This window comes from Balearica regulorum, chromosome W (genome assembly GCF_011004875.1).
Source record: "Balearica regulorum gibbericeps isolate bBalReg1 chromosome W, bBalReg1.pri, whole genome shotgun sequence".
Taxonomy (NCBI): Eukaryota; Metazoa; Chordata; class Aves; order Gruiformes; family Gruidae; genus Balearica; species Balearica regulorum.
In genome coordinates, this window is record NC_046219.1 from 15,059,564 (window position 1) to 15,086,222 (window position 26,659).

Consider the following 26,659-nt stretch of genomic DNA (forward strand, 5'->3'; position numbering starts at 1 on the left):
CAGAGAAAACTTCATCTGCCACAAAATATGCAGTTACTTGCTCCTCACGAACACTTCTGGTATCAGTGACAGTGAAGTTTCACAAAGCAGCTGACGCAATTTCATAGCTCATTGCTGCCAAAATTAACCACCCTCTAATTCCTCCTTAGTTCCTAGGTCTCTGCCCTTGGTACTTGGTAAGCCAGTAAACTGGATGAAAACTTCCCCACTCATTTCTGCTCTTCTTGCTTGGCTAGTTTAGTACTCTAATTTTCCATTTTTTGAGCCAGTTTGGCTAATCGATGGTTCAGACAAATGCCAAGCTGACTAAAGAGAAGAGGTAGAGGTGTGTGGCCAAAATAAAGGCTTACAAGTTAGAAAACAAGGAGTAAGACTACCCTCCTCTTAAAACCTAATACTGAAATTTCCATGAACAGTGAGTAGCATCTAAACCGCTCATTTTAAGCACTTCATGGGCTACTAGGTATTCTGGCTTGGGAGGATTGCCCTTTTCACTTTGAAATGTCTTGATTTAATTTTTATTCAGAAAAAAAAGCCTTTAAAGAAAATGGTAGGACAAGAAAAACTCTTTTCTGCTCCCCTGTAAGAATAACAAGTTTGTGTAAGTATGGACTAAAACCAACTGTATACAGACTGAAGCCAACAAGTCATGCTTGGTTTTAGGAATGGAAAAGTATAAGAATTGGGCTTGTCTCACAGGAAAAAAAAATAGTTCCTGTTTATTTCCAGTAAGATCTTAAAAAAAAAAAAAAAAGTCTTCCTTCTGAAGATATTAAAAATGCCACGTCAGTGCACATGACATTCAAGGTTTACTGTCTCCTTAGCCAAAACACTCCTTCTTCCTTCACACTTGTCTATCACACTGATTAATTGCTTCCTGCCATGTAAGGAAAATATTTTTACAGTACTATATGTATGTACTTTCTGGAATACTTTCTGATCCTTCTGAATTAAGTGTAAATTGGTCTTCTAAAACTGAACAGTTGATGAGGTGCAGTACAGCTGAAGAATACCAGAGCTTCTTGCTTAGTCTTCTGTCATCTTCCTTCTACCATTTTCCTCTGATTATTTTTTGATATCTTTCCTTTATGCTGTTTGTCATAAAGAAAAGGTTGCTTGACATATCAGATTCAGTTCTGGTAATAATTACAGAACTGTTTATACTGGCTAAATTAAAGATAAATCGTGACAGAATAGGATCAAAAAGTTCTGGTAATTGGAGGCAGTTCCCAAGTAGACATACATTTTAGAAAACAAAACTACTATAACAAAATAGTTATTATACAGTCCACTGAAGCATACAGTGAGCTAATGTGGGCCAAATTTACTCATTTTAATTTATCATTTCACACTGTCATTAGAGAACTGTATTTGCCAAAATGTTACTGAAAATTTGCTTTTTTCCCCACAGTCTTGTATGAGGTGATTATTTCAATGATCAAAAACTGCCACTCAGTTGAAGAAATGCATTAATTCAATATGTTCAATTGTATTCTTGCAGAGATACATTATTATATAAAATTACTTTATATGATGCTAATAAAAGATGACTTGCATGCAGTAAATATTTAAGATATTGCAATTCTATACATTTATTATAAAGAAAAATCACTCTCTCCCTATAAATAAAATTCCATTTATCTCCAGATGAAGTATTTGGATTCTCCTAACAATTGCCAGTTAAATGTGCTCAAAAGTTTGATTATTATATACTAGAGGTTATTAATTGGTTATCACATGCTGTAGAATATTTGTTTTATTCTAAATGCTGGTTTTAGAAAGTTGGAATAACATTGTGTATCAATATCTTGATTACTGCTTCTCTTAGCATGTCTGATGAGAATATGGAAGGCAAACCTTCACAGTTATGATAAGACCTGATTTATTTTAGGTTAAGACAATGACTGAAGTGTAAAATCAATGATTAAGGTTTTTATTCAAATACTTTGTAATTTCACTGTTTTATCTGAACTTACTTAAGTTATGCAGCCTGAGTATTATTGTGGGGCAAAAGGTCAGATGTATACTTAATCGAATTGGATACTTCCCTTGCCTAATAATCTTTTAACACATAAATCAATAATATGTTTATAATTTAGCTGATGGAGCTCCTCTTCTTGAATTGCAACAGACTATTGCGGTAATAAGACAAAAAGTCACTTTTCCTCATCTTAGGTACAGAATCATATAATTCAAACTCTTTACCAACTGTCAAAAGTGTTCAAATAATGTTATGATTAATATTTGCAAAAAAAACCAGCTTAATTGTTTTTCAGTAATATTTAATATGGTCTGGAAATTGGTTACATTACATCTGTTGTAGGAAGGTGTAGAAATGGTAACACAAGTGGAAGCTTTCTGTGGTTATGGATAAAATGAATGTCTCCTGATATATATTCATAGTCACACATTTCATTTCTGCTAATATGAAACAAAAGCAACTCCACTGAAGATAGCAAGATGTAATTCCATTTAAAATCAAAATAGCAAAATATTATATAGCTCCAGAAGATGAATACAGAAGTCATCCTAGATGATGGTGTTTAGTGTAATGAGCTCAGCAAACTTCAAAAGCAGAGAAAAGCTTAAGTAAACTGAGAAACAATTTCTGCATGGTTTAGGTGTTTACCTGTTCAAGGTTAATGGAAAAACAAAAATTGGGCATCAGATACTTTGTTTGCATATCTCTTAGAGCATGTCATAAGCATGTCCTATGAGGAGCGGCTGAGGACTCTGGGTTTGTCTAGTTTGGAGAAAAGGAGGCTGAGGGGCTACCTCATTGCTCTTCACAGCTTCCTGAGGAGGGGAAGTGGAGAGGGAGGTGCTGATCTCTTCACCTGGTATCCGGTGACAGGACATGTGGGAATGGTTTAAAACTGCAGCAGGGGATCTTTAAACTGGATGTTAGGAAGCATTTCTTTACCAAGAAGAAGACCTCAAAGATCATCTAGTTCCAACCCCTGGAGAACTCATCAGAATTGGGTATTTTTCAGCTGAATCACTTCTCCCGTGCAGTTTCCTGTATGGTAGCACAATGGAGGAAGTAGCATAGGGATGAGGAATACTAACCAGGATGGCAAATTAGACTGATTAAACTAAGCAGTTGTACTGCACAATATGTCATAACAACATTGCATGAGAGACTGAGACGAGCTCAAAGGTCAGAGGGGATCGAGTGCACCCTCGGTAAGTTTGCAGGCGACACTAAATTGGGCGGGAGTGTTGATCTGCTTGAGGGTAGGAAGGCTCTGCAGAGGGGTCTGGACAGGCTGGATCGATGGGCCGAGGCCAACTGTATGAGGTTCAACAGTGCTAAAAGTGCCGAGTCCTGCACTTGGGTCACAACAACCCCATGCAACGCTACAGGCTTGGGGAAGAGTGAATGGAAAGCTGCCCAGCGGAAAAGGACCTGGGGGTGCTGGTTGGATACTGTTTGACAGCTTTCTGATCATGAGCCAGCAGTGTGCCCAGGTGGCCAAGGAGGCCAACAGCATCCTGACTTGTATCGGAAATAGTGTGGTCAGCAGGTCTAGGGAAGTGATTGTCCCCCTCGACTCGGCATTGGTGAGGCCACACCGCGAACACCGTGTTCACTTTTGGGCCCCTCACTACAAGACAGACATGGAGGTGCTGGAGCATGTCCAAAGAAGGCCAACAAAGCTGGTAAAGGATCTAGTGAACAAGTCTTATGAGGAGCGGCTGAGGGAACTGTGATTGTTTAGTCTGGCGAAAAGGAGGCTGAGGGGAGAGCTTATCGCTGTCTGCAACTACCTGAAAGGAGGTTGTAGCGAGTTGGGTGTCAGTCTCTTTTCCCAATTAACAAGTGATAGGATGAGAGGAAATGGCCTCAAGTTGTGCCAGGGGAGGTTTAGACTGGATATTATGAAAAATGTCTTCACCGAAGGGGTTGTCAAGCCCTGAAACAGACTGCCCAGGGAAGTGGTTGAGTCACCATCCCTGGAGGTATTTAAAAGACATATAGATGTGGCGCTTAGGGACGTGGTTTAGTGGTGGACTTGGCAGTGCTAGGTTAACGTTTCAATTCGATGATCTTAAGGGTTTCTTCCAACCAAAATGATTCTATGGTTCTATAAAAGAGTGGTTATCCTGGACTACTCTCCGTCAGCCATGTTTTGTCTTCAAAATCAGATCAAGGACTGTTATGACTGACACAAATATGACTTTTCCCCAGCCTGCATTCTTAACCTCCAACTAAGTAGCAAGAAATCTCCTGATACCTTTTGTTTCCCAAAAAGAAGTCATTAGATTTTTATCTGTGTACTGAGACTGGCTGGAATTGAGTTAATTTTCTTCATAGCACCCTGTATGATGTTGTGTTTTGCATTTGTGAGTAAAATAGTGTTGATAAATCATCAGTATTTTGCCTATCACTGAACAATTGCATAGTGTCAAGACTTTATCTTTTTCCCACTCTGCCCTCCTCTCCAGCGAGCATGCTGGGAGTGGGCAAGAATTTGGGAAGGGATGCAACCTGGACAGCTGACTGAAATTGACCAGAGGGATATTCCATGCTATGGAATATCATGATAAACAATAAAAACTGAGAGGAGGGGTTTTTTGCAGAGGTAACCATTGCTCGGAGATTGGCTGGGCATCAATCTACTTGTGGGAGGTGATGAGTGATTGCCTTTACATCACTTTTGTGTTTTTTCTTCCTCTTTCCTTTGCTTATTGAACTGTCTTTTTCTTGACCTGCACGTTTTCTCACTTTTGCTCTTTTGATTCCCTTTTCCATCCCACTGCAGGGGGAATGAGCAAGCAACTGGCTGGGGGCTTAGCTGCCGCCTGTATCAACCCACCACAACAAAGAAAAAAATTAATCTTTGTGAGAGTGAGAAAGTTCTAGATGTGGCAACAATTTTTTTCATGCCACTCGACAGGCTGGTGTTCATAGATGTGGTAAAATATCATAGAATCATAGAATCATAGAATGGTTAGGGTTGGAAGGGACCTCAAAGATCATCTAGTTCCAACCCCCCCTGCTGCAGGCAGGGACACCCTCCACTAGACCATGTTGCCCAAAGCCTCATCCAACCTGGTCTTAAACACTTCCAGGGAGGGGGCCTCCACAACCTCTCTGGGCAACCTGTTCCAGTGCCTCACCACCCTCACAGTAAAGAATTTCTTCCTAATATCTAATCTAAACCTACCCTCCTTCAGCTTAAGCCCATTACCCCTTGTCCTGTCTCTGCACTCCCTGATAAACAGTCCCTCTCCAGCTTTCCTGTTAGGCCCCCTTCAGGTACTGGTAAGCCGCAATTAGATCTCCCCAGAGCCGCCTTTTCTCCAGGCTGAACAACCCCAACTCTCTCAGCCTGTCCTCACAGGAGAGGTGCTCCAGCCCTCCGATCAGCTTCGTGGCCCTCCTCTGGACTCGCTCCAACAGCTCCATGTCTCTCCTGTACTGGGGCCCCCAGAGCTGGACGCAGTACTCCAGGTGGGGGTCTCACAAGAGCCGAGTAGAGGGGCAGGATCAACTCCCTCCACCTGCTGGTCACACCTCTTTTGATGCAGCCCAGGACACGGTTGGCTTTCTGGGCTGCAAGGGCACACTGCCAGCTCATGTTGAGCTTCTCATCAACCAACAACCCCAAGTCCTTCTCCTCAGGGCTGCTTTCAGTCCATTCCCCACCTAGCCTGTAGTTGTGCTTGGGATTGCGCCAACCCACGTGCAGGACCTTGCACTTGGCCTTGTTGAACTTCATGCGGTTCGCACGGGCCCACCTCTCCAGCCTGTCAAGGTCCCTCTGGATGGCATCCCTTCCCTCCAGCGTGTCGACCACACCACACAGCTTGGTGTCGTCGGCAAACTTGCTGAGGGTGCACTCGGTCCCATTGTCCGTGTAGCCGAGAAAGATGTTGAACAGTGCCGGTCCCAGGACCGACCCCTGAGGAACACCACTCATCACCGTTTTCCACTTGGACATTGAACCGTTGACCACAACTCTTTGAGTGCGACCATCCAGCCAATTCCTTATCCACCGAGTGGTCCATCCATCGAATCCATGTCTCTCCAATTTAGAGACAAGGATGTTGTGCGGGACAGTGTCAAATGCCTTTAATATAACTTACTATTTTTAGGTAGTGGCATAGGAATAAGAAATGCATCCATGTTGAAACCAGTTTGAGTTTGCATGAATCAGGAAGATATGGAGTAAGATAATACATACATATCAGTTTAGTAGATCTGTCTAGATACTTGTTAATCTAAACTGTCAGACTGTATAGATAAACCTGAAATAAATACAATATTAGAGCTGAAGCTTTTCTCCTTTGCGTTTAATGTAAGTTCACATAGGCAGGATTGAGCATCTAGAATGAATAGGATTTTTATTCTCAGTACACCAATGGCATTGCATGTTGATTTGTCAGTTTTCTATCATAGCTGTAACTGCATTGTATGTACCAGAAACTTTTTTTCTTTTCCATTTTGAATGTGGTTTTTATGTATCATTTTTATTACCTCCCGTAAACAGATCTGTTACGAATGGCTAGTGAAAAGTTTAAGGGCTGAGACCGAATTTGAGTTAATCAGTGACAATGAATGTGCCTGAATCCATGCGGGTGTCTTCATGCAGTGCTAAGGGTACAGTCAAGAAATCTTAGTCTGTGGAACTCAGTTTTTCATTGCATATACAGGCATGAGACATATCCCTGCTGTGCCTCAGCTTCTCTCTGTTAATTGGCAATAATGGCACTTGTTTTATCTTCCCAGGATAAATACACTTAGAGGAGTGCTTATATCCTTTGTCATGAGGGCAACCTTAATGTCATTTTCTTCCCTTTGTGTGATATCTTTTAGTGATTGCTTGCTTTTCTGCAGCCTTCCTCACCAAATTGCCTGTACCTTTATCAGACAAATTTACTATGTCTGTGTTGATATAGACTGGCTTCTATGAACAGATTGTATATAGAACTGAGGACCCCATCTACTTGCCTACCTGGTAAATTTGTTCTTCTTTCCCAGTTGTGTGAAATTTAATACCAAGTAGGCATACTGTAAAACTAATCTAATTTGAATGGATGGAAAGAGAGGACACTGTTTCAGATTGAAGAATAATCTTGTATGAATGTGGTTAACTGTTGTTCATTTCATTTGTTTTAGTAGTTTGCTAACAGAGGATTCCCAAAATTCACTCTCAAGAGAAAACTGATGCAATGAGCAAGTGCTGGATATGCCTTAAGATTCTGATTGATTGTATATTTCAGTTTCTGAGATTAAATGAGATAATCCATTTCTTTACAAGATAATCTGAACAAATACCTGATATAAATCAATTTTAATAGCCATAATCTTCAGTATGATGGGAAATTGTAAAATATTAATGAACTGTTTGGTTCGTGCATGACTTGCATTGTGGAGCATGAAATCCGGTGATCATATAAGGATATCTAAGATAGTTTTCAGTGTACAAATGCATCCTTCATTCTGAATTATTTCTGAATCACATTTAGACAGCTGAATCAAGGTGGCATCCTTTTATAATATAAAAAACTCAATGTACTTTAATAATGAGAACCTGATTTTACAGGTCTGGGGGTAGACTGATCATCGGATAAACATCCTGGGTGGTAAAGACAACTATAGAATTTACAGTAATCCATTCAAATCTTTACTCAGATCTTTACCCATCAGCATGTGTGTCAAGACAGTAATTTTACTTGAACTAAATTTTATTTCTTAGAAAGATATGTTAAAGATATTGAATGTTAATTCATTAATTCTCCCCAGGTACCTTGATTAAAAGAGTCATTCCACTCTTTGAATTCAACAGTTTCAATTTTGCTCTTGGAATTTCCATTATGCAATTTTAAACATTTTAAATATTATATTAAGATAAAATTAATTTGCTTGGAGGTTCAGCAAAATTATCATTAAATGATACCACTTTGCACCAAAAGCATTTCATGTTGTCACTGGGTATTAGTTGGAAATGCCAGTTATTTTCAAATTCCAGTATGGTCTGTGCTTCATTTTGGGACAATTTAACTCTCACACTTCTAGCTGATGACACAACTGTTGAAACATGAAAGAATTTGTTTGAAATGTTCAAAAGAATAGCATTTACTAGGCAATTAGTTGCTGTAGGATATAACAAGCACAATAATCTGAGGAGGAAAAGGATCACAGAGTTTTGTTGCCTGTTTTTTATTACCTAGTTGTGGTGGGTTGACCCTGGCTGAGGGCCAGGTGCCCACCAGAGCTGCTCTATCACTCCCCTCCTTCATTAGACAGGGGAGAAAAAGTACAACAAGAAAAAAAAGCTTATGGGTCGAGATAAGGACAGGGAGAGATCATTCACTAATTATCATCACGAGCAAAACAGACTGAACTTAGAGAGGGAATTCATCTTATTTATTACCAAGCAAAACAGAGTAGAGGAATGAGAAATAAAACCAAATCTTAAAACACCTCCCCCCACCCCTCCCATCTTCCCGGGCTCACCTTCACTCCTGGCTTCAACCTCCACCCCCCTCAGCGGCACAGGGGGACGGGGAATGGGGGTTACGGTCAGTTCATCACGCGGTGTTTCTGCCGCTTCTTCGTCCTCAGGGGGAGGACTCCTCTCATCATTCCCCTGCTCCAGCATGGAGTCCCTCTCACGGGAGACAGTCCTTCATGACCTTCTCCAACGTGAGTCTCTCCCATGGGCTACAGTCCTTCACAAACTGCTCCAGCGTGGGTCCCCCACGGGGTCACAAGTCCTGCCAGCAAACCTGCTCTGGCATGGGCTCCTCTCTCCACGGGGCCACAGGTCCTGCCAGGAGCTTGCTCCAGCACGGGCTTCCCACGGGCCACAGCCTCCTTCGGGTGCCTCCACCTGCTCCGGCGTGGGGTCCTCCACAGGCTGCAGGTGGAATCTCTACACCCCCTCATCCTCCCTCCATGGGCTGCAGGGGGACAGCCTGCTTCACCATGGTCTTCACCACGGGCTGCAGGGGAATCTTGCTCCGGCGCCTGGAACACCTCCTCCCCCTCCTTCTGCACTGACCTTGGTGTCTGTAGAGTTTCTTACATCTTCTCACTCCTCTCTCTCCGGCTGCGAAAGCTCTCTCTGACTGTTTTTCTTAAATATGTTATCACAGAGGCGCTGATTGGCTTGGCCTTGGCCAGCGGCGGGTCTGTCTTGGAGCTGGCTGGCATTGGCTCTATCAGACACAGGGGAAGCTTCTAGCAGCTTCTCACAGAAGCCACCCCTGTAGCCCCCCCCCCACACTACCAAAACCTTGCCATGCAAACCCAACACACTAGTTTATGAAATCCATGAAGCATTACTTTGGGAGGTGAGAGATGAAGAGGGAGGAGAAGAGGACGTGGTGGGATGGGGAGGAGAATCGGAAGAAAAAGGTAAAACTCATGGATTGGGATAAGGACAGTTCAGTAGGACAGCAAAGGAAGAGGACAATAATAAAAACAACAATACTTATAAAAGAATATACAAAGTGGGTGATACACAATGCAATTTGCTTACCACCAGGAACCCGATGACCAGCCAGTCCCAGAGCAGCGACTCCTCCTACACAGCTAGCTCTCCACTTATATGGTGAGCATAAGGACATGGTATCAAATATCACTTTAGCTTGTTTGGGTCTGCTATCCTGGCTGTGTCCCCTCCTAGCTTCTTGTGAAAATTAACTCTACCCCAGCCAAAACCCAGCACATTATCCACTCCTTATCTACATCATGCCCAGATCCTACATTTTCCAATTAATCACCACCACTTTTTCTGATCTTGAAGTGTGTATATATATATATTCTGTATTGGGTTTGCGTGGCAAGGTTTTGGTAGCGGGGCGGGGGGCTACAGGGGTGGCTTCTGCGAGAAGGTGTTAGAAGATTCCCCTATGTCTGACAGAGCCAATGCCAGCCAGCTCCAAGACGAACCCGCCATTGGCCAAGGCCAAGTCAATCAGCAACGGTGGTAGCACTTCTGGGATAACATGTTTAAGAAGGGGAAAAAAAAACAAAACAAAACAAAACCAAAACAGCAGCATTTTCAGCCAGAGACAGGAGTGAGAATATGTGAGAAGAACAACTTTGCACACACCAAGGTCAGTGAAGAAGGAGGGGGAGGAGGTGCTCCAGGCGCCAGAGCAGAGATCCCCCTGCAGCCCATGGTGAAGACCATGGTGAGGCAGGCTGTCCCCCTGCAGCCCATGGAGGATGATGGTGGAGCAGGTATCCACCTGCAGCCCGTGGAGGACCCCATGCCGGAGCAGGTGGATGCACCTGAAGGAGGCTGTGACCCCATGGGAAGCCTGCACTGGAGCAAGCTGCTGGCAGGACCTGTAGACCCATGGAGAGAGGAGCCCATGCTGGAGCAGGTTTGCTGGCAGGACCTGTGACCCCATGGGGGACTCATGCTGGAGTAGTTTGTCCTGAAAGTCTACACCCTGTGGGAGAGACCCACGCTGGAGCAGTTCATGAAGGACTGTAGCCCATGGGAAAGACTCATGTTGGAGAAGGTCGTGAAGGACTGTCTCCTGTGAGAGGGACCCCACACTGGAGCAGGGGAAGAGTGTGAGGAGTCCTCCCCTGAGGAGGAAGGAGCAGCAGAAACAATGTGTAATGAACTGACCGCAACCCCCATTCCCTGTCCCCCTGTGCCACTGGAGGGAGGAGGATGGATAGAAAACTGGGAGTAAAGTTAAACCCGGGAAGAAGGGAGGGGTGGGGGGAAGATGCTTTTAAGATTTGGTTTTATTTTTCATTACTCTGCTCTGATTTGATTGGTAATAAAGTAGATGAATTTTTTCTAAGCTGAGTCTGTTTTGCCCATGATGGTAATTGCTGAGTGATCTCTCCCTGTCCTTATCTTGACCCACGAGCCTTTTGTTATATTTTCTCTCCCCTGTCCAGTTGAGAAGAGGGAGTGATAGAGAGACTTTGGTGGGCAACTGGCATCCAGCCAGGGCCAAACCACCACATGTATTTATAAATATACATGCAGATATTATTCCCTTAGTCTATGGGACATCTTTCTAAAATGTCCAGAGTTCATTCAATCCATGACTTTGGGCTCCATCTGTCATAACAGTCTTTCTGGACAGGAGAGATGGTGTGTGGTGGTGGAGTGTTTCATGCTGCATCCGGAGCTCACGGCTGGGGTATCTGGTGTGGCCTATGCCCACAGTCTGCGACTTGAAGATGTCAGTCTCGAGGAAGTTGCTGGGTGGTGGCTGCTGAAGCCAGTTCTAGTTCCATCATCACTGCAGTTTGCTTGGTTTCATTAAAGTTCATCCTTCATTAATTGGGGTAATTCTTACTGCAATAACATTGATACGGCATGTAGCAATTGTAGTACTGATGACATACAATGGCAGGGCTACCTAGGAATTAACATCATAGAATTTAAATCATTGGCTATTCTCACCCAAAATCAAATCCCCTTGAGGTACACATTGGACTTCCCCATCCTTCTGCATCACCCACCAAGTGCACCCAGGTCCTTTAGCAAAAACAGTCCCATGGATGGGTTTGCCTTTGTCTGAAGAAGGCATAACCCAGACCATCTTCCCTAACATATTCCTCATGTGCACTAGGGGGACTTTATCCCCTTCTACTGGGTGTGGAAGTTTTGATTGGGCAGGACCAGCTTGACTGGTAGATCCCCTAGTGTTAACTAACCAGGTGGCCTTTGCTAAATGTGTATCCAATGTTTGAAGTTCCCACCACCCAATGCTTTCTGAGTAGTTTCTAGCAGTTCACTGTGTCATTAAATTTTCCGTAGGCTGGTGCATGATAGGGGATGTGATACACCCACTCAATGCCATGCTCTTTGGCCCAGGTGTCTATGAGTTTGTTCTGGAAATGAGTCCCGTTGTCTGACTCAATTCTCTCTGGGGTGCTATGTCACCACAGGACTTGTTTTTCAAGGCCTAGGATAGTGTTCTGGGCAGTGGCATGGGGCACGGGATATGTTTAATCATGTCTAAAGACAGCTGGATGGCTGTTCCACCCCTTCATAGTTCGATGGCATTAGGGTACACTGTGCACCAGTGTCCACTAGGGCCTTGTACTCCTGTGGGTTCGATGTGCCAGGCCATCGGATCCACACAGTCCCATAAACCCTATTGTCCCTTTCCTCCACCTGGCTGGAGGCAGGACCCCTCTAATCCTGCTCATCATAGTCACTACTCAACTCTTGCAAAAAGGACTTTAGAAGTCCCTTCAAGAGGATCATAAGTGTGATCTGGCCTTTCACTTGGTCTGGGGGGCTGCCCGGTGGAAACTGGAGCAGCATTCTTTCTGGAAGAGTCCCTTTTTACAGCTGTCTTGCCTTGTAGCTCATGTACGCGTGCCCGCAGGGTTGAGGTGGGCTTCCCATCCCATTTCCTCATGTCTTCTCTGTGGTCGCGCAGATAAAACCACAGGATACCTCGTGGTGTGTATGCTCTATATGCCCTCTCTGGAGCAGAAAAACGCTTACTCCTAACAGCTGAAATGCGGGTCTGTACAGGTGGGGAGTAAGATATAGCCTCTTTGAGTTGCCGGACATCCTGGGACAGTTTCTCCACAGCTGACAAGAGACAAGGGAGGAAGAAAGGCTCTCTTCATATTGCCGGAGTCGGCCATGCAACTTCATCCACTGTGGGTGCCCCTTCACTTTTCCAGTCGATTACTGCCAGTGAGTTGGCATACGATGCTGGTGCACTTCGCACAAATTTTTGCCACATGGGTCTGGTACACTGGACTTCATCGGGGTCTGTGGGCAACTGTGCATTGTCCGGATCATAATAAACCATCTCCCGCACAGCTAATTCCCTCAGATATTGGATATCTCTCTCCATGGTGGTCCACTTGCCTGGCCGACATATGACATCTTCGGTGAAAGGATACATTTCCCTCACACTTGACAGGAGTTGCCTCCAGAGGCTAAGGGCCTGTGCCTTCTTCCCAATTGACTTGTCAATGCCCCCTTCCCTAGACAAGGATCCCAGCTGCTTGGCCTTCCTGCCCTCCAGTTCCAGGCTACTGGCCCCGTTATCCCAGCAGCGGAGCAGCCAGGTAATAATGTGCTCCCCTGGAAGGCGGCTGAAATCTTTCCACATATCTCGCAGCTCACTCAGGGACAGGGATCGAGTGATCACTTCTGGTTCTGGCTCTTCTTCTTGTTCTCGTGATGGCCCCGGTTCATCATCATCTTTCACTAAGCGAACCGATTTCCTTGTGTATTTCTTTTTGTGTATAGGGGTGACTGATACTGGTATGGGTTGGTCTTTTAGCTCGGCTGCAGTGCCTGTTGCAGGGGCTTGGGCAGCTGCAGTGCCTGAGGGTCTGCTCTTTCCCTCTGGATGGTGCTGTCTACTATCAAGCAGTGTTTGATAGATTGTGGCCAGGGCCCAGCACAGCGCAGTAAGTTATGTCTCCTTAGAATCCCCACAGCATTTTCCTTTCAAATATTCTACCATTTTATCAGGGTCTTGCAGTTGTTCGGGAGTGAGGCTCCAAACCATTGGGGGTGAGAGGTTCTCTAGATACTAAGCAAACTGATCTCTACATACTAAGAGGTTCTCTAGATACTAAGCAAACTGATTTTTTTTGTGTATTTCTTCTTCTGTATAGGGGCAGCCGATACCAGCAAGTGTTGGTCTTTTGGTTCAGCCGCAGTGCCTGTCGCCAGGGTTGGAGTGGCCACAGCGCTTGTTGCGGGGTTTGGAGTAGCCGCAGTGCCTGTCGTTTTCTCATCAGATCTAGAGACCTTCTCTTCTCTTTCAGAGTACTGAATAGTGTTGAACAGAGCTCGGTAGGCATGGGATCGGCCCCAGCACATTGCAGTGATTTGTGTCTCTCTGGAATTGCCTTGGCGACAGCATACTTTTTCCAAATATTCTATTAGCTTTTCAGGATTCTGCATTTGTTTAGGGATGAATTTCCAAAACAGTGGGGATGCCCACCACTCTAGGCATTTGCCCATGCTACCCCACACACTCTGCTACTCATAACTATCCAGCCTCAGGGCAGATCTCCAGGTGACATTTTTTAATAGTTTAACCCTGAACAAGACCTGAAACACATTCATGAGACCTTGCAATAGAAGCATGCTGGTCTGAACATCCCAAGGGTATTCAAAATTCTCAAGAGCTGTTGTAACTAGCCTGAAGGAGAAAGGGAAGGTGAAGGTGAAGGTGTTCCCCTTTGTGTCCCCCATAGATTGGTTTTCCGTGGAAAAAAGGTAGAGAGTGTGATTCCTAATAATTCCCAGGAGATAGCACCCAAGGTATGGAAGTGACAGCAATGCTGAATACACGGACCAAATCAATGTCATGGCCAATAATGTTATCTTATCATAAGCTAGTGGAACACAGAGCAGCAAAAGGAATATTCTCATCCAGCTCCCAGAAGCGATAAACAACACCGTAGGGAATACATAATGCAAGTAAGGACTTACATGACACAACCATGCGAACAAATAATACAACATTGTGTCCAGCAACTATTAAACTAATATAATGAATGTTGGTCCATGTCCTTCTTGTACTGGGAACCTGAGAGCTGGACGCAGTACTCCAGGTAGGGTCTCACAAGAGCAGAGTAGAGGGGCAGAATCACCTCCCTCGACCTGCTGGTCACGCTTCTTTTGATGCAGCCCTTGATACAGTTGGCTTTCTGGGCTGCAAGCATGAACTGACCATAACCCCCATTCCCCGTCCCCCTGTGCTGCTGCGGGGGGGGGGGCAGAGGTTGAAGCCGGGAGTGAAGTTGAGCCCGGGAAGATGGGAGGGGTGGGGGGAGGTGTTTTAAGATTTGGTTTTATTTCTCATTCCTCTGTTTTGCTTGGTAATAAATTAGATGAATTCCCTCTCTAAGTTCGGTCTGTTTTGCTCGTGATGATAATTAGTGAATGATCTCTCCCTGTCCTTATCTCGACCCACAAGCTTTTCGTTGTACTTTTTCTCCCCTGTCTAATGAAGGAGGGGAGTGATAGAGCGGCTCTGGTGGGCACCTGGCCCTCAGCCAGGGTCAACCCACCACACTTAGAATAACTTAGTGTGAAGGAAAGCACCTGAAGATGGCAAGTACTATTGTATGCTCTTCCTTTACCTTGTTTTAATGGTATAAGGGTGGATGTACCACATCCTTGGGCCTTCATAGCTACTATTAAATACATTTTTTTTTGTTTGAAAAAACACTGGCAAGATCTGTTGTGTGTCACCAAGTCACTTTTTTTCTTTCATCACATAAACAGAAAAACTCTCTCAGTAATAGATGTTGATTTGATGTCTAATAAGTGCTGATCCATGACACATTAGCACTTGGCTTCCACTTGAGTACGAGAATGATATAAAGCCACTATTAATTTTGTTCTTTTTTGATTTGATGGTCAATTTGAGCAAATAAATGCTTCTTAAAGAGCATTCCTGTTGAAAAGAATAAAACATGAAAACTAAAATATTGTCTTGGGAAATAGTTTAGCTCTAACCTATGCAGGGGAATATTAAATATAAGCTTTGGTTATTATGTTTTCCTTTTTACTCTTCAAGAATTTTTTTTTTTTTTCTGTAAATTATTTTCAGGTCTAATGATTTCCTCCACAGTGGAAAGCAATTTTGATCATCTTTCATGAGTAGTATTATATAAATTGTTGCCTCAAGAACTTTTTTAAATGTACCTTCTAAGCACTTAAGATTGAATTTGCCATTTTCTAGCTTTGTAAATGTACTGTGTTTAAGTATTTAATCCCTTTAATTTGGATAGTCATCTAAGCATGTAGCTTCATTTGAAAACATCAAAAAAACAGAAGTAATTTGGAATTTTTTTTCAAAGATGCAGATGCAACTTTTTTTTCATGCAATATATATGTTTCATTACCTTGTCTATGTTATTTTCCTCTGGCTTCAGTTTGTTTTAATGGGTTTAGATACTGCCTTTTTTTCTTTTCAATTTTTCTAACTCGTTTAAACTTAGTTTAAAAATTGTTGAATGTATGTGCTTTTGCAAAGTATAATTTTTAGTAAATATCATTGAAGAAAAATTTTTGAAAATATTTTTGAGTTGTTTTTAGGTCAGATGATAGATAGATACCAAGTATTTCTAATTACAATACTTGACAAATATATGTGAATATTTTCTACCACAGAGTATTAAGAGTTATTTACAGTCTTGTTTTGGAGGGAATGAGCAACTTGCTGATGAGTCTGTAAGACACTCAATAGCATGATTGTTTATGAATGTGAACACTGAAAAAACTTATGTGAAACATGCTTTTAGGTTGCTGCTCAGACTGGTTAACTTTTAGCTGACCCAGTGTCAGAATCCAGTACTCTCTGACCAGGTTCTTTTAAATATTCCACATGTGGAGGGTGTAACATTTAATATCAAATTTACTTATTTGAAGACATTTGATGTTACACGGGATTTCCGATTTAGCAGAGTTATCCAGCAATATACTGCAAACACAATACAAACGTAAGTTACGCTTAGCAAAAGACAGCAATTGCAATGCACAGTTCAATCACAATATCAATGTGATCCCTGTGACCGATGTGTTTAACTTTTTTAACCATGGTGATGGGATCAAGATGAGATTATTAGCAATAGTAGGGAATGAGAAAATATTTTAGGAATGAGGACCTGAGAGCTTGGTGGTACCATGGAACTGATAAACTGTGTGGTCGGTATGTACCATGGAACTGATAAACTGCATTATTGGTATGTGAGCCAAATAATATTTCATTTTCTGTCAAAATCATGTCCTTTGAGTGAACTTTGTTCATTATAATCTCATTATAATACCAAAACACACCTCCATGCTAAAAACTACCCACCTCCAAGGTACGACCACCCCTCACTGGGCATGCTCTCTGAATTTCTTTAAGTCTATAGCTTTAAAAGCAAAGCGAGAAAGTTTTACACCAATCATAATGAAGTAACTATGTAACTATGTGATGTAATTGTGACCATGTGTGTATTGAGAATATAAATATGTGCGTGTTCGTAGGCTAGGTATGCACGTTGGGTGGAACTATCCCCCGTGCATGCAGCGCTGCAATAAAGAATGCCTGCCTTTTAACACTACATTGGTGTTACCAGGTTTATTCCCGGGTTTCGGTGACAGTTTCTGGTGACCCAGATGGGACCCTGCTTTTGAACCTCGACGGATCCGTGGGATCGCAGGATCTCCAGCCGGCACCGGGGAATTCTCGGGGAGAACCTCCGATCCCCGGACCGAAGAGCTCTGAGCAAGACCCCTGGGAGAGGTAAAGGCATTCTTACTTGATTTGAATATTTGTTTTTTGAATATTTTCTCTTACAAGTTGAAGGCCTTATTCAAGGAGCCCCGTGGCTCACCGGGACAGGCCCACATTGGGACAGGCCCGCACCGGGACAGGCCCGCATTGGGACAGGCCCACACTAGGAGCACAGGAGGCCTGCTCATAAGGCGCGGTGAAAGCTGCGCAGAGTTGGGCTAGGGAGACGTCTCAGGTAAAAGTCTCTGCTAGGCGAAAGCCTGTGGAGCAGGGCCCACTGGGGAGGGGAAGCCTCCAAGATTGGGATTTCTGGTGGCAGCAGAAATCCCTGGGATTTCCAGTGGCAGGGGAAATCCCTGAGGGAGCTCTAACACGGGTTGGAGTCCCTCTGACTAGTGCTTGTGATTGATAGTGCACAATCACAACCACTGAGTCCTTGAGAGATGGGTACTTTTCCGAGTAAGAAATCAATCCCACGAAAAACACCACTGGGATGTATTTTGGAACATTGGAAAGATCTGGGAAACATTGATCCTTCGACTCGGAAACAGTTGATTGAATATTGTAATCACTGGTGGCCACTGTATATTTTAGAGAATGGGGAAAAGTGGCCGGAAAACGGGACGTTGCAGTATAACACAATTTTGCAACTAATGTTATAGTGTAAAAGGGAAGGTAAATGGCATGAAATGGCATATGTGGATTTGTTTTTCACGCTGCAAAATCATCCGGAATGGCAAAGACAATGTGAATTGGTTTCATCTAGTTCTACGGTAATGGCATTAAAGGGGCAGGAACCTGATAAAGATTTAAAAACAGGTTGCTCATCTTGTGATAGTGGTAAAGGGTGTTTTAAATGTGAATTTGAAGATGATGATGTTGAACTGTTAGTTGCGCCTCGCAGGAGGTTAGGAAATGATCAAGGGGGTCAAAATCTGGGGGCCAATAATGCTTCCGCCCCTCCTGTGGAAGAAGAGGCGGAAGAATTCAGCCCAATTGCTGGGAGAACAAGGGGAAGAGGGGGAGGAAACGGATTAACTCCCCTCCAGGCCCCTCTTCGACAGGCTGTTGGCAACGAGGGTCCGGTAATGGTGAAAGTCCCCTTCTCAATAACTGATTTAAGAACATGGAAAGAAACTGCAGGCACCTATCGGGATGACCCAGAAAGAGTTGCCAAAGTAATGGAAACAATAATTAGAACCCAAAACCCTGATTGGGAAGATTTGCAAGTAATATTGGATACATTATTGGAAGACACTGAAAAGAAAATGGTATTAAACACAGCCCGAAAACAAGTAGAAAGTGCCCATGCTAATGGAAATATACAAGGATCGGTGGACCAGAATTTTCCATCCACAAACCCTGAATGGGACCCTAATCAGCCGGGGCCCAGAGGAATGTTGACTAGGTACCAGAAGTGGATTTTATTTGGCGTTAGACATGCAATGCCAAAAGCAATTAATTGGTCTAAATTATATGAAGTAAGACAAGAATTAAATGAATCCCCTTCGGCCTTTATGGAAAGACTGAAGGTGACTGCTAGAAAATATACCAATCTGGACCCAGAGAAACCGGAGGAAGCTTTACAATTGGCCTCTATATTTATGGGACAATCAGCCCCAGACATAAGGAAAAACCCTCCAGAAACTGGAAGGGGCTGAGTCCAGAGACTTAGGCAAAATGCTTGAAATCGCCTGGATTGTGTATAACAACAGAGAAAAAGAAAAAGAAGTCAGACAAATGCAAAGGGATGGAAAATTCTGGCAATCTTGACCGAGAATAATAAACATGTAAAGCGAAACTCAGCTATAAATCAGCAGAGGGTGTTGGTGTGACAGGACGAAAAGAGAACTGGCCTTTTTTGAAACCATTAAAATTTAAATTAGGAAAACAGTGGGTAACACATCAATTTTTATATATGCCCGAATGTCCATTGCCTTTATTGGGGCGGGATTTATTAAGCAAATTAGAGGCACAAATTATTTTTAAAGATGGAGAAATTAGATTACTACTACCAGAATCAAAAGCCATAGAGGCGAGAGTGTTTATGTTACAGGATTCCCCCAAGGAGGAACAGATTCCAGAAGTAGTGGACAATGCAGTTATCCCCCTGGTATGGGCAAGTGGAGTTCCGGGACGATGCAAACTGGCAGAACCGGTAAAGGTGACTTTAAAACCTGGAGCCAAGCCAGTAAGACAAAAACAGTACCCTCTCAAATGGGAAGCCCGAAAGGGGCTAGAGGAATTAATTACAAAATTTTTAGAGTATGGGCTGTTAGTAGAATGTGAATCAGAATATAATACCCCTATATTACCAGTAAGGAAATCAGGAGGCAGGGAATATCGAATAGTTCAGGATTTAAGGGCCATAAATCAGATAGTTCAAGATACACACCCAGTAGTGGCCAATCCATATACCTTGCTGACATCTCTGAGGGAGGAACATAAATGGTTTACTGTGCTGGATTTAAAGGATGCCTTCTTTTGCATACCTCTGGATACGAAAAGTCAAGGCATATTTGCCTTTGAATGGGAGAGTCCCACTACAGGAAGGAAAACGCAATTAACATGGATTGTACTTCCACAAGGATTTAAAAATAGCCCTACAATATTTGGAAACCAATTGGCAAAGGAATTAGAAATGTGGAAGAAACAGAATCAAGGAGGAGGCATATTACTACAATATGTGGATGACATCCTGATAGCAGCAGAAAGTAAAGAAACATGTTTTGAAATGACTATCAGTTTATTGAATTTCCTGGGCCACAGAGGATATAGAGTCTCCAGAAACAAGGCTCAGATAGGGAAAGAAACAGTAATTTATTTGGGATTTGAGATATCACAAGGACAAAGACAATTGGGAAACGAAAGGAAAGAAGCCATTTGTCAGATTCCCGAACCTAACAGCCCAAAGGAACTGAGAACCTTTTTGGGAATGATTGGGTGGTGCCGACTCTGGATTTTAAATTATGGACTGTATGTGAAACCCCTATATGAAGCCCTGAAAGAATCTAAAGACCAATACCTGACTTGGACACCTGAATGCCATAAATCATTTAAAGAACTCAAAAAGGCATTGATGACGGCCCCTGCACTGGGTCTACCTGATCTAACCAAACCTTTTGAGCTGTTTGTACACGAAAGGCAACATCTGGCCCTTGGAGTGCTGGCGCAACGGCTGGGATCCTGGAAGTGACCGGTGGGGTACTTCTCCAAACAACTTGACACTGTGAGTAAAGGATGGCCGGGATGTTTGCGTGCCGTGGCAGCAACGGTGCTGCTGATTCAGGAAGCCCGAAAATTGACTATGGGCCAAAAGATAGTGGTATATGTACCGCATATGGTAATAACTGTCTTAGAACAAAAGGGGGGTCATTGGTTATCCCCTAGCAGAATGTTGAAATATCAGGTTGTCCTATTGGAACAAGATGATGTGGAATTAAAAACCACAGCAATTGTAAATCCAGCAATGTTCCTGTCAACAGAAAATCCTACTGAGAAATTGGAACATGACTGTCTGTTAACCATTGAACAAGTTTATTCCAGCAGACCGGACCTGAAGGACGAACCCTTAGAGAATCCTGATCTGGAACTGTTTACGGATGGAAGCAGTTTTGTGCAAGAAGGAAGGCAAATGGCTGGGTATGCTGTTGTCACCACCGACAAGCTATTGGAGTCAGGGACACTACCTGCAAATACATCAGCACAGAAAGCAGAATTGGTGGCGCTGAAGCAGGCCTTACGAATGGCCGAAGGGAAAAGAGTAAACATATGGACTGATTCCAAATATGCATTTGGTGTGATCCATGCTCATGGAGCCATATGGAAAGAAAGAGGGCTGTTATCAGCCCAAGGATCACCTATAAGACATAAGGAGGAAATTCTTCAGCTCCTACAAGATGTGCAAAAACCAAAGGAAGTGGCCGTAATGCATTGCAAAGCTCATCAATTTGGTCAGACGGCTGTCAATATAGGTAATCGGTTGGCGGATAAAGCTGCAAAAGAGGCTGCAGAACGAGGTATCCTTGCACTGGTACCAGTAAAACAGGTAAAAATTCCAAATGTAAAAGTAAGATATGGTAAATTAGACGAACAATTGGCAGAGCATTTAAAGGCATCCCAAAATGCAGAAGGATGGTGGGTAACACCAGAAAATCAGGTAATAGTGACCCCACAAATTATGTTGGAACTTGCAAAAGAGCAACATGAGCAGACGCATTGGGGTGTAGATGCTATGGTTACAAATTTGAAAACATTTGTAGTGTGCGTAGGAATGGCAAGAATAATTAAGTCAATAATAGCTAAGTGCCCGATCTGTCTTAAAAATAATCCTTTAAATCAGAGGAAAGCACCTTTAGGAGTAACAAAGCAGGGTAATTCCCCAGGAGATTATTGGCAAATCGATTTTTCTGAATTACCCAGACAAAATGGGTATAGATATCTGCTGGTACTGATTGATACGTTTTCCGGATGGCCGGAGGCTTTTCCTTGTCGCACCAACAAAGCGAGACAAGTGGTTAAAATATTGTTAAAAGAGATAATACCAAGGTTTGGGGTACCATTGGGCATATCTTCTGATAGAGGACCACATTTTGTAGCAGAAATAGTCCAACAAGTAAGTAAAATTCTGGGGATAAAATGGGACTTACACACTCCCTGGAGACCGCAATCAAGTGGGAAGATTGAAAGAATGAATCAGACCTTGAAAAGACAAATGAGTAAAATTTGCCAAGAAACATCTTTGAAATGGCCACAGGCCTTGCCATTAGCTCTGTTAAGAATAAGAATCCAACCAAGATCTAAAGACGGTATAAGTCCATATGAAATATTATATGGCAAACCCTACCAAACTCCTTTAATCCCAGGCGACATGAGGGTAACAGGGGAAACAGATTTGAAAACATATCTGATTTCTTTAGGAAAGACCCTCGAAGCGCTCAGAAGATATATTGTGCTGACCAGACCGCTTGCTCTTGATACGCCTGTACATCCATACCAGCCGGGTGACTTTGTGTATATAAGAACATGGAGTTCTGAACCACTCCAAGAAAAGTGGAAGGGACCCTTCCAGGTACTGTTGACAACTTATACCGCAGTTAAGGTAGAAGGAGTGGAGCCGTGGATTCATTATACTCGAGTAAAGAAGGCACCATCAGAGCAGTGGACATCTATGCAAAAAGGACCTTTGAAACTCAGACTGTGTAGAAAATTTGACAGGGAACTGGAAAGCTAAAAGAACTGGTTTTCAAAATGGAAAATTTATAAAGGGTTTGCATGTTATGTGTTGAACTATGAATATTATGAATTGTTTGATTGGGTTAATAACACTTTTTTGTGTTTTGTCGCTGATCCGTAGCCAAAGAAATACAGAATGGCCATGGTCCCAAGCTATGATGGGACCATATCCCAAAGACCGTTCCCCAAATTTAGCCACTGTGGTAATGCATGAATCTGAAGTTTACCACCCACCTGAGTGGGAATGGGACAGAAAGGACTGGGTCCGTGTCTTAACAGGAACAATTGGAGAAAAAAATCCAAGTAGGATGCAGAAAGATGGAAGGATCTCTTCATGAGAAAGCTTCTTCAGTTACCATCACCGGAAATCTATTAGACCCTAGTTCTAATCTTACAACGAGACTCTGTCCCACCACAGAATGGAAATGTAACAAACAAGATTCTCTCATTACGTGTTGCCGCCAGCAGAATGTCGGTAATTACTCCTTAGACCCTAGTACCAATAATGTTGAAATCACCAAATTCTGTATTAAGGAACAAGGAGATTGTTGGCACAATTTTACTTTGACTAAGCCAGTTTATGTGGTGTGCAATTGGCGACCTAATCCATTGACAGGAGGATTTCGAAGCCTTACATTCAAATTCAAGATAAATGTTGTAACTAAACCCCTAGTGATGCTTGTTGCAGTAGTCACGCACGCTGGCACAGATACCCTTTTTACGTTAACTAGTAAAAGTGAAGTCACCCCCTCTTTTATGGTACCACAAGGGAATGACATCACAATAAGATGCAGATTAATCACTGAATCTCGCATTGAACCTATAAACAGTTATGAAAATGGATCACATGGCCCTATTTTGTGTAAAGATCAAAATTTAGACTGTTGGTTAAATTTGACTACTGTACAATACTCCCGTAAAGTGATATGTGGTAAAAATAACACCAAATACTGGGGAGAACTTAAAATAGATGTTATAATACCTACTACCCAACCAATTGTTGCGCTTAACCCGAAAATCTTTGAAATTGGACCATACGTGATCAGAAATACAGGCTTGCAACAAATGTTGTTTAACCCGGCATGGTCTCTCAAACAAGTTGAATTGTCAATGCAAAACAATGTTTCAGATATTCAACCAGCTTGTTCACCTTTCTTAAAATCTCATATGAGGGGTGGACAACCTGGCTACAAAAACAAACTCTTACTACGAAAAGAACACAAAGAGACTTGACCGGTGTTTTGGGAACAGGATTGGGAGTTTTAAATAGCATTGATTCAGAAGTAATAATGAACAAATTGGCAGCCTCAATTAGTGATTTGGCTAGATTACAACAACCTTTACGATCTTCTTTACTGGCTTTAGGAACTAACCAGTGGCTGTTGTCAAGTATATTACCCACATGGGAAAGAATAAATGTAAGGGACCACGAGTTAATTACGGACGCACTTGGGGTGATCCAAAATAACCTCTCCTTGGCTCTCAGTTGCATTCAGGCTCAATTATGGATGCAGTCGGTGGCTGCCTCAATTATAAGAGAAGGCAAAGAAAGCACTCTCCCTACTGAAATTAGGAAAATAATTTGGGACAGTGCTATTGATTTTGAAAAAGAACTCCAGTCCTGGTGGAGCCTGGTAAACTTTACTTATGATCCCGTTACAAACACAGCTACAACTTTTGTGCTCACTATATCCAATGCTACCAAATACTCAATTTATCCCATTATTGCATTAGGGATAAACCATAACGGAACTATACTCTATCCTTCCGAGCATAGAGTATGGGCCCGAAAGATGAATGAAAAATGGCAAACTGTTAATTTGGAATCTTGCATCGTACGAGAACAACAAGGATTTGTCTGTGAAGGTAATGCAATTGAGGCACAAGACATTTGTTTGGACACTGAACAAAATATTTGCCATTTTGAGGTTCATCCTAACGAAAACCCTGAAACCATACTTATATATATCGGCAAGGGCTGTGTATGCTTGAGAACTGTTTGTGATTTTTTATATGTAGATGAGGTAGTGGTAGAGATTAAAAATAATTCAAATTTTTGTATTTGTAATTTTACTAAGATTGATGGATGTGACTTTTCTTATTCGACCCCGGTCACATCGCACCAACTTTTGCAGTCTAACTACATGTTGATTCATGAATTATTACCTATCCCCATTGGAATGAATCTCACTTTAGTAAAACAGTTATTACGACACAAAGATTTGATTGAAATTCTGGAAAAAATTAAGGAAAATGGGCAGAAAACCCTAATAACTGTTCATCACAATGTGAAAGAAATACACCGAGTTTTTGAAAGAGTGCAGAGAGATGCAGAACTTAAATGGTGGGACACACTTTTCGGATGGTCGCCTACTGCTACAGGCATCCTAAACAAGTTATATCACCCCATCGTGATTCTCTTAACATTGGTTTTGATCAGTATGACCTTGTCAGTAATATTATATATCATAACTTGGAAAATGATGAATCGATTAACACATCTGAAAGAACAAATTATTCGTGAAACTTCTCTCACTCATATGATCATCCAAGCTGTTGCGAAACAGCAAAATAAACAAACAATCCCAGAGTTTCCTCCAACACATAGAAAATAGTTAGTATAGTGGAAGTATTGAAAAGGTGATTATTTCAAAACTTCCAAAGGGGGGATTGTAACCGATGTGTTTAACTTTTTTAACCATGGTGATGGGATCAAGATGAGATTATTAGCAATAGTAGGGAATGAGAAAATATTTTAGGAATGAGGACCTGAGAGCTTGGTGGTACCATGGAACTGATAAACTGTGTGGTCGGTATGTACCATGGAACTGATAAACTGCATTATTGGTATGTGAGCCAAATAATATTTCATTTTCTGTCAAAATCATGTCCTTTGAGTGAACTTTGTTCATTATAATCTCATTATAATACCAAAACACACCTCCATGCTAAAAACTACCCACCTCCAAGGTACGACCACCCCTCACTGGGCATGCTCTCTGAATTTCTTTAAGTCTATAGCTTTAAAAGCAAAGCGAGAAAGTTTTACACCAATCATAATGAAGTAACTATGTAACTATGTGATGTAATTGTGACCATGTGTGTATTGAGAATATAAATATGTGCGTGTTCGTAGGCTAGGTATGCACGTTGGGTGGAACTATCCCCCGTGCATGCAGCGCTGCAATAAAGAATGCCTGCCTTTTAACACTACATTGGTGTTACCAGGTTTATTCCCGGATTTCGGTGACACCAGGGTTACATGTCTACCAAAGTGACCGGAGTCTTAAAGGGACCAAGGGGAAAAGTTACCAGTAGGTCCCCCTGCTCGTTTTCAGTGAGCCTTCTAAAATACACCCACTGGCCATCCCCCGGCTCACTCACTAGGGACAGCGCAAGAAGTTTCCCGACTTTTGAGGGCTGGTGGGCCCCTCCATGGGAGCCGTAGGAATGTCCCGTCCCACTCAGGGGGTGAGGTTAACGTTTTAATTCTCTGCGCAGTAATCAGAAGTAACGACAATTACTTTAGAGGTTCAAACCAATCATAAATTTACTTAAAACTCAGCAGAACTACAAAAGATAGAGGCTTGGCAAAGGTCATAACAATGCTCAAAACTTAGCAGAACTATGAAAGGTAAGGGTTTAGCAAAACATGTGACAATATTAGCCTAATGTGCCGAAAATTAAGTTAGAGACAAAGATAGTGATAGAGAGGAAAAGAAAGAGAGAAAGAAAAGAGAGAAAGAAAGAGAGAGAGAGAGAGAGAAAAGATATCACCACCCTTGGATCCAGCGATGTTCTCTGCTTGTAGTTGTACTCTTCAGGTGGTGGGCGCGCACCGAGAGCTTGTGTTTCCCCTTTTTATAACCCCAAATGCTCTGCATAGGCGGGGGTCTGTCATCACTGAGCAGGCGCAGTATGTGCTCAGGAATGTTCTAGAAATGAGTCAGTGGGTTGTGGGGGTCTTGGGGGTCTCACTGTCCCCCCCCTTCAGGGTTGACTGAGTGGTGGCCTTTCATGGGCATGTATGCACAGGGCACAGATGGTCTTTTGTCTACATGTTTCAGGAATAGAGGAGTGGTCTCACAAGACAGTATCCTGCCTCCGCAGGTTCTGTTCTTGGCTGAGAAGGATGTCTGTGCCATTCCCTCGACATTCCCTTAATATTCCCTCTTTATCATTTTATCCCTGCTTGGGTCAAGACAGATGT

General features: G+C 42.8%; 1 long non-coding RNA gene across 1 annotated transcript in view; it reads right to left on the minus strand.

The window, feature by feature from the left end:
- Nucleotides 1-8,497: 8,497 nt before the first annotated feature.
- The window catches only part of LOC142599220 (uncharacterized), a 434,245-nt gene continuing 416,083 nt past the window's right edge, over nucleotides 8,498-26,659 (minus strand). The window contains exon 3 of the long non-coding RNA XR_012832841.1: nucleotides 8,498-8,637. This is a non-coding gene — a long non-coding RNA (uncharacterized LOC142599220). The remainder of the gene's footprint in view (nucleotides 8,638-26,659) is intronic.